Source organism: Gossypium raimondii, chromosome 4, assembly GCF_025698545.1.
Source record: "Gossypium raimondii isolate GPD5lz chromosome 4, ASM2569854v1, whole genome shotgun sequence".
In the NCBI taxonomy this organism is placed as follows: domain Eukaryota; kingdom Viridiplantae; phylum Streptophyta; class Magnoliopsida; order Malvales; family Malvaceae; genus Gossypium; species Gossypium raimondii.
Genome location: NC_068568.1, coordinates 20,204,934 through 20,220,033, shown reverse-complemented (window position 1 = coordinate 20,220,033; position 15,100 = coordinate 20,204,934).

The window sequence follows — 15,100 nt, the reverse complement described above, 5'->3', positions numbered from 1 at the left end:
AGTTTACTAGGGCAGTCAAAGTCACAAATAGAATAATTTATTTAAGGTCATTGACATATTTAAATTCTCAAACAGAACATAATTCAGAGATGTAAGATTCAAAGATGGTTTAAACCATTCTTATCTAGACACACTGTGGGGTGTCCGTCGCATTTATCAGACATGTTGCAGACACCTTAGAAGAGAATCAACGAGCAACTGAATAAGGGCCAACAAAGGCCTGACATCAAGACGAGGAGGTCAACAATGTCAGGACGATGTGACAAACTCCCAAATTAAGGCAGCGATGACATCGTAATTAGCATGCATGGGACATCACCACGACACGACGTATTCTCCATGTAAGAAATTGTGTTTTAGAATCCAAATAGGACTTCTCTCAGTTGGACTTTGATTACTTCAGTGTTATTTTAGTATGATTAAACCTCTAATCTTTGCCTATTTAAAGGGCCTTTGTAACCCTGATTTAGACATGCTAATCAATAAGGGATTTTCTTGAGGGTGACAAGTAGTCACATATGAGTTTTGGTGAGAGTTTCGTGGTAACTATAGAGAGAATTTTGTTCTCGAGTTAGGAATTTGTTTTTGGGGTTTAGGTTTGTATGTTTAGTACATTTAGGTTTATTTTCTACATATTGTACTCTCATTTGTTTACTTATTTAGTGAAAAGTCAAAGCCTCATTTTCTGCCTCTGGTTTTTACCCTTTTTGGAGGAGTTTTCCACGTAAAATTTTTGTATTTTATCTTCTCTACCTTTTATATTTCATTTTTTATAGGGTCGATCCCTTACAAACTGATATCAAACCCCAGGTTCAACTTTCACAGGTCGACTCGTTCAGTGACACAACAAATTTGGACATCGAGAAGCTCAAAGAGATCACAAATTTGAGTTTTGGCAGTTTCAAATAATTACAAAGGTAGATTATGTGGTCAAGAAGAAGAGTGACAATTCGTTATTCTCCACATATAATTCAATTGGAGGTAGAGTCGTGTCAGATGTCAAGCATGTGCCTGATTTAGAGAAAAATCTCATCCCTTTTTTTATCTTTATGACTCGAATGGTTTGGAAAGTGTTTTAGGCAAGGTTAGTTGCAGAGGGTTACAGTCAGGTGGAGAAAGTTGATGTTTTCTCTCCTATTCGGGTATTACTTACCCTTGTTGCATTATACAACTTTGATTTGAAGACTAGTAGTCTTTCAGTTTCCAAGTTTGAGCACGGTTTAGACTTGGTTAACATTCCACAAAATTTGAGTTAGGCCCATGACTGGGGCATGGAAAGGAGGCTTGATAAATACAAGTCAAGGTGGAGATTTGTAGGGTACGCCTCACATTTATCAGACACATTGTAGACACCTTAGACGAAAATCAATGAGTAACCAAAGAATGGCTAAAATAGGCCCGATGCTAGGACAATGAGGTCCCTAAAGTTGGGACAACACGATGAACTCCTAACTTAAGGCAGCAGCAACGTCGTGACAAGTATGCATGGGATGTCATGATGACGTAACGTATTCTCCACGTAAGTAGTCGTGTTTTAGACTCCAATCAAAACTTCTTCTCCCAATTAGACTCTGATTACTTTAGGGTTATTTTAGTATAATTAAACTTCTAATCTTAGCCTATTTTAAGGGCCTTTTTAACCCTGATTTAGACATGCCAATCATCAAGGGCTTTTCTTGTGGGTGACAAGATGTAGTCGCATATAATTTTGGTAAGAGTTTCGTCGTAACTATAAAAGGATTTTGTTTTCTAGGTTTGGGTTTGTATGTTTAGTACATTTAGGTTTATTTTCTCCATTTTGTACTCTTATTTGTTTACTCATTTAGTGAAAAGTCGAAGCCTCTTTTGCCCATGGTTTTTATCCTCTTCGGAGAAGTTTTCCACGTAAAATATTTGTGTTCGATCTTCTCTACCTTTTCTATTTCGTTGTTTATACAGGTCGATCCCCAACATACACAAATTGGCACACTAAGTGCTAGTACATATTCATTTTCCACAAAATCATCTTAGGCCTTAAATTAAAACGAATGTTTTTTTTTTTCAAATTCCAAAAATATACTTATGTTTCCTCATTTTAGACCATATTTAATAATATCAACAACTTACAATGTTGACGATTAAATCACTAGATTCTACCTTAAAGCCATATTTGCGAATGTTTCCATATTAATACCATAATTCATTAATTTTCATACTTTCCAAGTCACTTTAGAATATTAGGTTCCTAAAACATTTATTAGCTAAATATCTTTACCACAATTTTGCCAACAATTTATTTTATCATATTTATGTCATGGAATTTAAACACAATTATTATATAGCCATTTTCATATTCATAGCACTAACTCATTAACTTCGAACATATTAGCATAAATAAAGCAACATTATCCAAGGGTACTTACCCTTGGATGAATAAATACTCAACATCAAGCTTCCAAATACTTGTTTCCATCATCATCTTAGCTTGGAAATTCAAAATCCAACATTAATTTCCTAATTTTTCATACATGCAAAAATATATCAAAATTAATATCCTTGATTTCTAAGCTTTTATCCAATGTCCAAATTTAAATTTCTCTCTCTAGGATAAAGAAAATCCTTGCTGAAAAATGATTATTTGAGGGAAGATTCAAGCTTATAGAAGATTTGTCTAAGAGATTTTAGCAAAATATCAATATGTGTGTTGAGATTTTTGAAGGAAGTGCAAGAAAATCTTGAAAAAATGAAAAAAAAAATGTAGAGAAGCTCCATGGGAGAGCTGCTAGTCGGCAGAAGCATGTAGAAGCTGATAGGGGTTTATTTTTCATCCTTTCTTTCCTTTAAAAATAACACAAATGGGCCGCTAAGCCCACATGCTAAAATTTCAAGCTTATGTTCACTAATTGAAGCCCAATTCCATATATTATAATCTCATAACTTCCATAGGTTTCCATTGGCGCAAATCCAATCTTGGAATTTAAGATGAGAAAAAGTTCCCCATTGGTAACAAATGTTTATCCAATCAAGCGGGGAAAATCCTATTTAAAAAGCAAAAAGATTATGCTTCGGCTTTTGCAAAGAACGGACTAACAGGGTCAGTTGCCCAATTAATCCTCATCCTTACATATCGTTACTATATAAGATAGATCTCGTTGTGAAAGATCTATTACTGGAAAATTTATCCAAACAATATTTCCAACATAAAATATTTGGAAATGACCAAATTACTTTTGTGAAAAAATTATCATTTTGCCACTTTTTGTCTCAAAATGCAATTTCTTCTCAATGATAGGCAATTATTAATCCAAAATCTCATAATTCACTTATAAATTTTTTAATATAAATCGATATATGGTGAAAATTTCATCTTTTCCCTTTCTCTCAATAAAATTGAAAAATTTATAATTTAGTTCTTATACTTTCCAATCTTTCCAATCTAGCCAAAAATGATTCTTATCACACTTACATATAATTCCCATGCCAAATAATCAATAATAATTTATTTTTCTCATTTTGCTAGAAATGTACTTCAATCCCTAAATTTTTCAAAATTTACAATTTGATCCTTGTTTTCCATATTTTAATTTTTGGAATTCTTTCCATCAATTACCATATCCAAAATCAAATTTATTCTCATAATAATCTCTTTTTTACTTTTTTTCTAATTTTTTATAAATTCACTTATTCGATACCAAATAAACACTTTGTGTCAAATCAAAATTTTGAAATGCTAAATTTTTAGACTTTGCAAAAATATATCAATTGTACAAAAACATAGTGTCAAGATAAATCATTAAATCATCATATGTTAAAAAAACATGTTAAGTTATTTAACAGATTAACATAAAAAGAAGTTAGCCTTGCTAAAAACGCATTTCAAAAATAACCACAAAAAAGTCAAAAATTAATATATATATATATATGTATGTTTTGGCATTGCTTGTTCAGAACAACAATATACCAGAAAAGAGAAAAACAATCAGTTTACTCATTTTATTAAAGAGTAAAAATCATATATCAATTCAAGGTTTTCAACCTCATATTTATACAGAGAATGAATTAATGCTTTATCAAGAAGCTAACTCTAACAACTTCTTAACCAACACATAACTGCTTTGACTATCATTAACTGCCTTATCTAACTATCCTAAATATTCCTTCATCAATTTCTCTGCTGCAAATCTCTATTCTTAAAAACATGATGATCGTATTTGCTGACCACATTAAGATACGGTTTGAAGTTACAGAAAAACAAAGTAGACAATGGTTTTGTAAGAACATTAGCCACCTGTTATTGTGCAGGTATATGACCAACAATGAGCATCCAAGCTGCCACTTTCTCTCGGATAATATAAAGATCTAATTCAACATGTTTAAATTTTGAATGCATGACTAGATTAGCTGAAAAAGCCACTACTCTTGAGTTGTCACACCACAAAGTTGGTGGTATGGCAAGAGCGACATGCAACTTAGACAGTAAGGATTGTAACTAGGCAACTTTAGCAGCGGCATGTGCAAAACTCCTGTACTCGGCTTTAGTAGTAGATCTGGAAACAACCTATCGCTTCTTCGATCCCCATGAAATATGATTGCCACCAAGAAAAATGCAGAACCCTATTGGGAAGCGTCTATCATCCAAGTCTTTTCCCCAATTTGCATCAGCATAGCCGACCAAGGAAAGCCTAGAAGCTGGTTGAAACGAAAGACCAAAGTCTATTGTCTCTTGAAGATATCTTAAGATCCATTTGACAGCTCTAAAATGATGATCTAACGGTTTGTGCATGAAATGGCATACCTTATTTACTTCAAAAGCAATGTCCAAACGAGTAATAACTATGTATTGAGAGCATCAAAAACACTTCGATACTCGGAATCATCTTGTAGTGGACTAACAACATGTGCAGAGAGATTGCATGAACTAACCATAAGCGTAGGACAACCATTAGACTGATCCATCTTGCACTTCTTCAAAAGACCGAAGATATATTTCCTCTAACTAAGAAACAAACTAGTAGCTGTGTGAGTCACCTTAATGCCTAGAAAAAAATTTAACTGCCCTAGGTCCTTAAGAGAAAATTGAAGATTGAGGGTTTAAACAAATTGGTTAACACTAGTAAATTGGCTCTCGGTGACAATAATGTCATCAAAATACACCAAGACATAAAGTTTGTCAGTCAATCACCTTAATGAACAATGAAGCATCTGACATTGACAAAAAAAACCCCGTAGCTGAGAGAAACTCCTTTAACTTATGAAACCAAGCTCGAGGAGCTTGCTTAAGTCTATAAAGAGCCTTTTTAAGCTTACACACAAAAGGTAACCACCAGTTGTGATTTCAAAACCTAGAGTCTGATGCATGTATATTTCTTCTGTAAGATCACCATTAAGGAAAATGTTATTAATGTCTACCTGTCTCAGCTGCCAGCCATAGGTAAGTGCTAATGTGAGAATAACCCTAACGATTGTTGGCTTAACCATTAGGCTGAAGGTTTCTTGAAAATCAAAATCGGCTTCTTGAAGATAACCTTTCACCATAAGCCAACCCTTGTAACGAGATATGGTACCATCAACATGCTTTTTGAGTTTAAAAACCCATTTACAGCCTACTTTCCTTTTTTTGGGAGGTAATGGTACCAACTGCCATGTTTGATTCCTCAAGAAGGCATCGTATTCCTTCTAGGCAACTTTTGTCCATTCGAGACTTAGGAATGCCTCCTCAATTGTCAGAGGTTCATGATTAGTCAAGGTAGCAGTATAAAGCTTGGGCTTGAACACACCACTTTTGGAGCCCTTTTGCATAGGATGAACATTTGTAGTAACTGAGTTGACATCATTAAAAATAGCTATATTAGAAGAGTTTGTAGAAGAGATGGAAATTATAGGACCTGAAACAACATCAGGAACTGGTGCCAAATAAGAGTCTAGAACAGTTGCAGCAGCTGCAATAGTTAAAATAGGTTCCTGATCAAGCATATCATTATTGTAAGTAGGGTAAGAGACATCAGGTGACCTTGGATGAGAGTTGTGATGATAAGGAGATTTGCTCAACATATTTTTTGAGATAGATAAGGCAGACAAAAGAGGGAGAAACGATCGCTGGTGAACTTGTGACTATTGTGATGAAGTAATTGGAACACCTATGGAGGCAAGAGGAAAATTTTTTTCATCAAATACATGTTGCGAGACAAATATTCGACCTGTAGGCAATGAAAGTGCATTTTATTGACCGATACTGAAGCTTGTGATTATTGTATGGTCTGAGATAGGGAAAACATCTGTAACCAAAAATGCTTAAGTGTCGATAATCAAGTTGTTTATGATACAATACCTTATATGGAGATCAATCTTGCAAAACAGAAGTGGGAACCCTGCTTATTAATACACTGCACTAATAAAAGCATGAGTCCAAAATTGTAAAGGAAGAGAGGTTTGAACCAACAATGTGAGACCAGTCTCCACAACACGTTTGTGTTTCCTTTAAACAAGACCATTTTTCTTAGAGGTATGAGGACAAGTTAACTTGTGTTGGATCCCACAACGTGCAAGAACCGGTGATAAGGATTTGTATTCTCCTACCCAGTCACTTTGAAAAACCTTAATCTTAGATTTAAACTAAACTTCAACCAATTTTTAAAACTCCAAGAACTTGGAAACAACTTCAGATTTATTCTGAACCAAATAGAGCCATGTAAACTTACTATATGCATTAAGAAAGGATACATAATACAAATATCATTCAGACGAGACACTAGCAGGTCCCCACAAATCAGATACAACCAATTCAAAAGGAGCAGAAAATACAGTCTTGGAGTCAAAAAAGGCAACTTGTGAGACTTGCCAAGTTGACAAGCTGAACAAACAGACAAAGATTTATACTAGCGAAAGGAAATATGACAAGTTTGAAGAATTTGTTGAAGAACCCTATTGCAAGGGTGTCATAACCACCTATGCCACAAAATAGGATCAACAATGGAATGAAATTCAGTGTGGTGCAACGATCTCATGGAAGTGTCATTAGTAAATCTCTTAGTAGCAATGCCTTGTTGAAATGCAGTTGTAAACTGATATAAACCTTAATAATTGTGACCTGTTAGTAAAGTTTCCTTTGCCTGTAGATCCTTTACAAAATAATAAAACGGATAAAACTAAAAAAAGTGATTATCTTTGGCAAATTATGCTCCTGACAACAAATTTTTATACACACTAGGAACATGAAGAACATGTTTGAGATGAAGAACTCTGTCCAGAAACTATAGTAGAAAAACATACATGATCAACAAGTATACTAGCGTCGTTGCCCATAATTAACCTACCAGTACCTGTATAAACAACAAATTCAGTCAGATTAGAGACATTACTAGTCACATGATGTGTGGCTCTAAAGTCTGGATACCAGACTTGAACACTATTAGGAATATAATCTGTAGTAACAAGATTGCATTTTGACTTTGCTGACGAAAAATTTACTACCTAAAAATGGGAAGCTTGCCACTTGGACTGAGGAAAACTAACACCATGACCATTTGAACCAGACGAGCCACAACATTGATGATGTGTACATCCTCCATAAGACTGAGATACTTACCTATTATCATGAAACTGATGATAATTGAGACCCATCTTGGAATCTGAATCTGCACTTCCTGAAAAAGTTTCATCAAAGCGATAATAACATTTTTGCACCACATGTCCAATTCGCCCATAGAGCTGGCATTGAGGACGATTGTTTGAAAAATGCCTCCTAGAGCCGCGACCACGATAAAACCCTCGTGTGCCTCTAAACTTGACATTTCTATTTGATCCATGATGAGAGAACTTAGACTGATTAGCCTCATTCCCCTGTTTTTGAACCACATTGGCTTGCATAAGGAGATTACTTACAAACTCAAGCTGTTTAAACTCACAATCCACCAACAACTCAGCAAGAAAATCAAGTGAAACACTAATAGCTGAAGCAACTACCCGAATAGATTCATATTCGACTAGATGACCAACAAGAACAATACTAACCTATTCTTGATAAGAAATACCACTCCCAGCTGCAACGAACAAATCACACATCTACTTAATCTTAGACATGTATTCTTTAATAGTCATCTGACCCTTCTTTTGAGAATAAAACATATGTTTTAAACTAAATAGTTTAACACTAGACCGAGTTGCAAACCTTCTTTCTATCATTAACCAGATATCAAAACTTATAGTAGCACTCGTTAGATACACAATAACATCATCACACATAGTAGAAAGTAACCATGATGCTAAGGGTTTATCTTGATGTTTATGTAACAAGAAATCCAGATTATCCACAATAACACCATCTGCACCAGTTGCATATTAAGAAATATTGAAAGAATGACCCAACACATATCTTTGCAACCCATAACCTTTAAGAATGAGCATGATCTGATGCTTCCATAAGAGAAAATTATTCTCGTTGAGCTTAACTGTGTCATGCTTGGGAAACTACTGAACTTGACTGCCCAAACCATTCAAACTAGCCATAAATGGTGATGCTGGGAACTGTTCTTATGTTCCTACATCCGTAGAAGAATGACCACCATTCCCAGATAGTATCTCTAGAACCATGAATACAAGATTATGAAAAGCAAGATCCAAGGACTCTTAAAAAATATGAACTAGCACTGGTACCATGTTCAGAACAACAATATACCAGAAAAGAGAAAAATAATCAGTTTACTCATTTTTTTTAAAGAGTAAAAATCATATATCAATTGAAGGTTTTCAACCTCATATTTATACAGAGAATGAACTGATGCTTTGATGCTTTATCAAGAAGCTAACTCTAACAACTTCTTAACCAACACATAACTACTTTGACAGTTATTAACTGCCTTCTCTGACTATCCTCAATATTGTTGAGATCCAAATACTTGAAGAGATAACTTGGAAAAATAGTTAGTTTATAGAGTAGGGGGAGCCTCATCGGGTTCTTGTGATGGTGAATCATGCATGTTGTGCATGGCACTATCACTTATTACCTTGGATCTCGACAAAGTTGGGAGATCGTGAACAACACTCCAAAAAAAAAAATTCAATGTATTTGGTTTCTATTAATAACTTTATTTTTATTATTTTTAATGAAATTTATTTTTTAAAAATACTTTTTCTATTAAATTACTATCCCCTGGATAAAAGAATTTAATATAATATGAATATATATAAAAAAATAATTAGAGACAGATGATGTTCCCTGGTTGGTATTTGTTGAGAATTTACAGAATAAGATATAATTCTGAGCGCAAAAGGACACATCATATTGGTATTATCTTTTTCAAAATGATGAAATAATTTTATGGCCTGAAGTTCGGGCAATTTACACAAAAAGCCCTTTTTTAAAAACTACCGAAATGGGCCCGATATTTAATTATTTACTGGAATGGGCCATTTTTCGGTAAATCGCGGCCACGTCAGCTCGCTTCGGGGGATGCAATTTTTCGTTTTTCCCATGTTAGGTTTTTTTGGGTTTTAGGGTTTAGGGTTCAAGATTTTTAGGGTTTTTAGGTCCTGGAAGAATTAATTTTGAGTTGACGTTTCTGAGCAAATAGTATAAAATCGCTTTTACCAGGATGTTTTATGAGAATAATTTGTTAAATCGCACCCATGTGGACGTGCTTTTGCTACAGTAGATCCTGAAAAAATTATTTCGAGTTGACGTTTCTGAGCAAATAGTATAAAAAATGCTTCAAGCAGGATGCTATTTGAGAAGAATTTCAAATCGCTACCGTGGACGCGCTTTTTACTCTGATTGGTCTGGAAGAAATAATTTCGAGTTGATGTTTCTGAGCAAATAGTATAAAATTGCTTCTACCAGGATACTTTATGAGAAGAATTTCTGAAATCGCGCCCACGTGGATGCGCTTTTGCTACAGTAGCATGTTTGGGCTGAGGCTATAAATGAGGCAAAAAATGCTCTCAGAATGCATAAGTCACAACAGAAACAATTTAGAGAGGCTAAGAAGGTTAGATTTTCAAATATGAGTGTACGCATTAGTGTTTTTATTTACTACGATGGTGAGGTTTGCCACACAGAGAATGGTGTTGTTTTTTTTGTCGGAGAATACAGTGCGACTGGTTTTTAACCAGAACATAGATTTGACAGAACTTCATAAAAGAATTAGGCGTAAAATTTTCGGAACGATGCCAATGAAAGTTCTGTCTATCACGTATCAATTTTGTTCTTTTGTTGATCTGGTGACATATGACTCGTTCGACATAAAAGGTGCTCGTAGCTTGGAGGCAATAGTGCAGACTCATCTTGCTAGTGGAGCACCTTATATTGAGTTATATGTACAATTTACATCGCCAAATAATGTACTTACGACCGGTGTTCGAGATGTATACACTACCCCTGGCCGACACTCGGTTAGCGAGTTACAAAATATGGAACAACCCATGTTTGGTAGCGGAGTCGAATGTACATCCCCTGCAAGACACTCTGTCGGTGGAGGGGACATGTACGTCGGTGGCTCGATGTTTGATGCTGGAAATACGTACTGGGGAACGGCATCAAGTTTTAGTAGGTGGCAATCTACATCCAATTGGGGACGTTATCAAATGCCCAGAAGAAGGGATGATGTACTCCCTACGACGTCAATCGGTGAGGGGACCTCGTACGCTGCAGATGATTGTGGGTTAGAAGATGCCTCCGATGTGGATCCACTTCGAGAGCCCAGGCTGGATGGTGTAGAAGTTGGCTTATTTTCTGAACTGGAGCCTATTCCACTAGAACCTAAAGATGCTGAAAGGAGTTCAGATGAAGAAGAAAATCCACGATTCAGAGTATACTCACCTCCAGCCCACATGCATAATGTCAATCTGTCTGCAGATGATGCGTTAGAGTTTCCAGATCTACCACACCAGTTACGTGATCATACAAGTTCGGGGGTAAATTCCGGTGAATTTGAAGTTGGTAATAAGTTTAACAATAAGGATAGTTTTATTGGTGCTTTGAAACAACATAGCATCAAAAACGGTGTTAACTACTATGTCGTTAAATCCAAATCTGATAAGTTTGAGGCGAAGTGTGCGGTCCAAGACGACACATGTTCATGGAAAATCTACGCCTCGTTAAGGAAAAGAACAGGGTTGTGGGAGATTAAAAAGTGTAAAGGTCCACATACATGTGCTGCAGGTACAGTATTGACGGTTTCTGAATAATACTTTTATTATGCAATGTTGCATTATTTAATGTACTCAGTTTATAGGTGTTTCACAAGATCATCCCAAGATGGATTCAGCTATGTTAGCTAGCTTGATACTGCCCACGGTTAAAGTAGATCCCAAGACTTCAGTGCCGGTGTGAATTGCCAATATTCGTAGCCAAATAGGGTACACGCCCTCTTACCGCAAGGCTTGGGTAGCTAAGAAAAAGGCGTTGGATAAGATGTATAGTGGGTGGGACACCTCATATAATAAAATATGGCAATGGTGTCAGGTGCTAGAGAGATACGTACCAAGTGCCATCACAGACCTTGAAACGAAACATGCGTACTATAACGACCGATTGCTACGTGGATGCCAAGTGTTCAAACGCCTGTTTTGGACCTTTAAGCAATGCCGAGACGCATTTCCATACTGCAAGTCGTTGGTACAAATTGACGGTACCTTTATGTTTGGTAGGTATACTCATCGGCTATTGATTGCAGTGGCACAGAATGGCGGTGGGAGAATTCTTCCAATTGCATTTGCAATAACACCGGGGGAGTGGTCTGATGACTGGGATTTTTTTCTCTCTAGGTTTAGGAGGCATGTGTGCCCCCAACCTGATATCTGTGTTATTTCAGATCGGGGCGCCGGTATACTAGCTGCATTTGATCGACAGGAAAGCTTATGGCAGCGCACACACCATTCATATTGCCTAAGACACGTTGCTTCGAACTACTACAGGCAATATCCATCTAAGAGTGAACGACGACAAGTGACCAACATGGGTATTTAGTCTATATCTGTGTTATTTCGTTTGTCAATTTGAATTAGTTTTATTGGTAGAATGGGTATAAATTATTCGCTATGATCTTATATTGGCAGGGTATGAAATAAACAAAGATCGTTTTCACAAAATGTTGGCAATTTTACGTTCAATTAACGGAGAAGGGGCGGACTACCTTTGTAACATACGTTTCAAAAGTGGGCACAAGCATACGACGACGGCCTACGATATGGCCATATGACGTCGAACCTGGCTGAATGCATAAATTCTTTTCTTAAAGGAATGCGCCATCTACCGATAACATCGGTTGTGCGAGAGACATATTTTCGTTTGGCGGCGCTATTTCCAAAGCGAGCAACAAGTTATGCAGGCCAGATGCAGGGAGGCCATGTATGGTGCAGTAAGGTAGTTCAAGAAATTAACAAGGCCAAGGCGAGGGTAAACACCATGCACACAGTGTGTCACGATCGAGACAATTTATGGTTTCACGTGATAGAGTTTGACAGACCGCACCAATGTGTTATTGGCGGGCAATATCGTGTACACTTGCGAAATAGGACTTGTGACTGTGGGATGTTTGATGCACTTCGTTATCCATGCGCTCATGTTATTGCAGCTTGTCAGAATCTCCGTCTGGATCCGATGAGCTATGTGGACGAAGTGTACAAATTAGAAAACATGTACTGCGTCTCGAGACACGCTTTCCACCGGTCCCAGATAAACGTAAGTGGCCGCCGTATCTCTTGCTCTTTTAAGTCATTACGGATAGAGAATTGCGTCAGAAACCAAAGGGTCGACCTTGCTCGACTAGAATACGTAACAATATGGATATCCGAGAAACGATCGATCAATGAAGTTGTGCGGATGGTGTAGGAATCCAAATTTACAAGCCGATCATGCCCTAATCGTAATAGTTGAATGTAATTGTAAATAAATTATATTTTTCAATTATTTATTGATAATTGTATTAATTGTTAGTAATATCAAAACATTTTTCAAATCCAACATTATGTGAATGTAAAAATATTAAGCGATAATTGTATTAATGGTTAGTAGAATTCTCAAATAATATCAAAATATTCAAAATATTTGTACAAATTAATTAATCTCATGTTATTACATCAAATAATATCAAAATAACTCAAAAAATTTTTTATTTTATTACATAAAATAATATCAAAATATTCAAAATATTCAAAATATTTGTACAAATAAATTTAAATACGGTAATCAATGTCTATGCCCGGAGGATTCAGTGCCACATGGCGGTGCGTAAGATTCACACGCTTTGGATTCCTACTTTCTCTAGCTTCCTAAGCGAGGATTCAGTTTTCAGTGCGACATCTGGTTTTCAGACTTGGGACGATGATCCACCTTCAAAGAATAGTGTATGTGGAGGTGTTTGCATCACGAACGACGACGGTGTTTGAAACTCATACGTTGGTGGGGATTGGTAAAAAGGAGAGCTCCCCGACAGCCCCACTTGCGATCCCTCGTGCACCGCTGGCCTATACATCGGCGGTCCACTCGGCATAACAGGAAATGGAGCTGAACCGTACATTTAGCTCCAACCTGCCATAGGACTCGGAAAAGGATACATATAAGGGTTAGGATACATATAAGGGCTAGGAAACGCACCTGGCATCATCTGAAAAGGCGGTTGCGTGGGTATCATCGGTTGAATTGCTGCCTTGGGTGACTGTGTCGGTGTTCTCGTTGGGCCTGGTGATTGCATGGCCGCTGATGATGAGCCGGGTCAATGTCTGGGCCTCATTGAGGGGCTGCCTTCGTCGTCTTGTCGTCTTGGATTTAGAGGCCTGCGCCTTTCCGTTTCGACACGTATTTGCCGCTGCCTCTCCTCTGGCGTCAGTAAATACGGCTTGCCATGGATCCTAAACCATGCCATGTATTCAGGAACACACGCTAACTCTGGAACGATGATTGGTTCCCGAGTAGGTATATATTCATACCGATCTTCCCACATTTCCATGTACTCGGACCAGTATCTCGGCCAATCCGTATTCAATTGCCAGAGGTCGACTTTGTGTTAATCGTCAAACACCTTAGGATCTACGGGAATTGGTTGTCTACATCCAAACTGTCGTAACACTCTATTTGACTGGTGCGGCTCCACGGTTGCGTAGTTTATCAACACAACTTTCACGTGCCAAGCTTGTGGATTTTGTGAGAACTCTTTCGGAATTACTGCCCGAATTGCCGGATCCTCGTATGGTGTCCATTGAAACTATATGAGCATGATAGAAATATTAGTTATATACATAATACTAAATACTAAATACTAAATACCAATCGACTAGTGAATGTATTAAAATATCTATTTTATTTAATACTTACTTGTGCTTCTGACCGTTGGTCCAATAGAAGCCGTATATCTTTAAGAGAGGTAGGTAATCGAGCATGACTTACCGGATGGTTCCACCTAATTAAATAAATTTTTAGCATACTTTTATTTTTAAAAATCTACATAATAATTGTAAAATCTAATATAAAATTTACCTCATTATGAGTGGGAATGTATATGGGTGGTCCACTCGAGGACGTAGAAATGGAAAGCGAAACCGTGCCCATGACTGCAGTAGTGACAGGAAACCTCCGATTTTTGCTCTTCTCGGTCGCGTCGCCCCGCACATCTCCCGATATAACATTGCCAAGATGGCAGACCCCCAACTCAATTCACTGGCTCCTCTAAAATCAATGAATTTCAGCAGCCATCTTAGATGTACGCGGCTCCGTGACGTGTCGGGCATCAGATAACCTTCAATTAATTGAAGAATGTATGCTCAAGCATATCGGATTCTTTCAATTTCGGTTGAATCTTCATCCGGATTAGGGAATGTGTCACGTAACCAGCCCATCTCGATCTTAGCTCCCTCCATTTTCTCCGGAATAGTGCCCAAAAGCTCGTAGCACACCGCCCCCAATTGCTAGATTGGGCAGACCTAGTGACTGGGTACCCGTCCACCGGCAATCCCAATTGTAGACTGACATCTTCTAGAGTGATAGTGCACTATCCACATGGAAGATGGAATGTGTGCATCTCGGGTCTCCACCTCTCGATCAACGCACTGATTAGTTTCGGGTCCACCTTGCATCCCCGGCCTATCGTCGCCACGTGCCAAAAACCCGCTTCCCGCAGGTAGTTCTCTA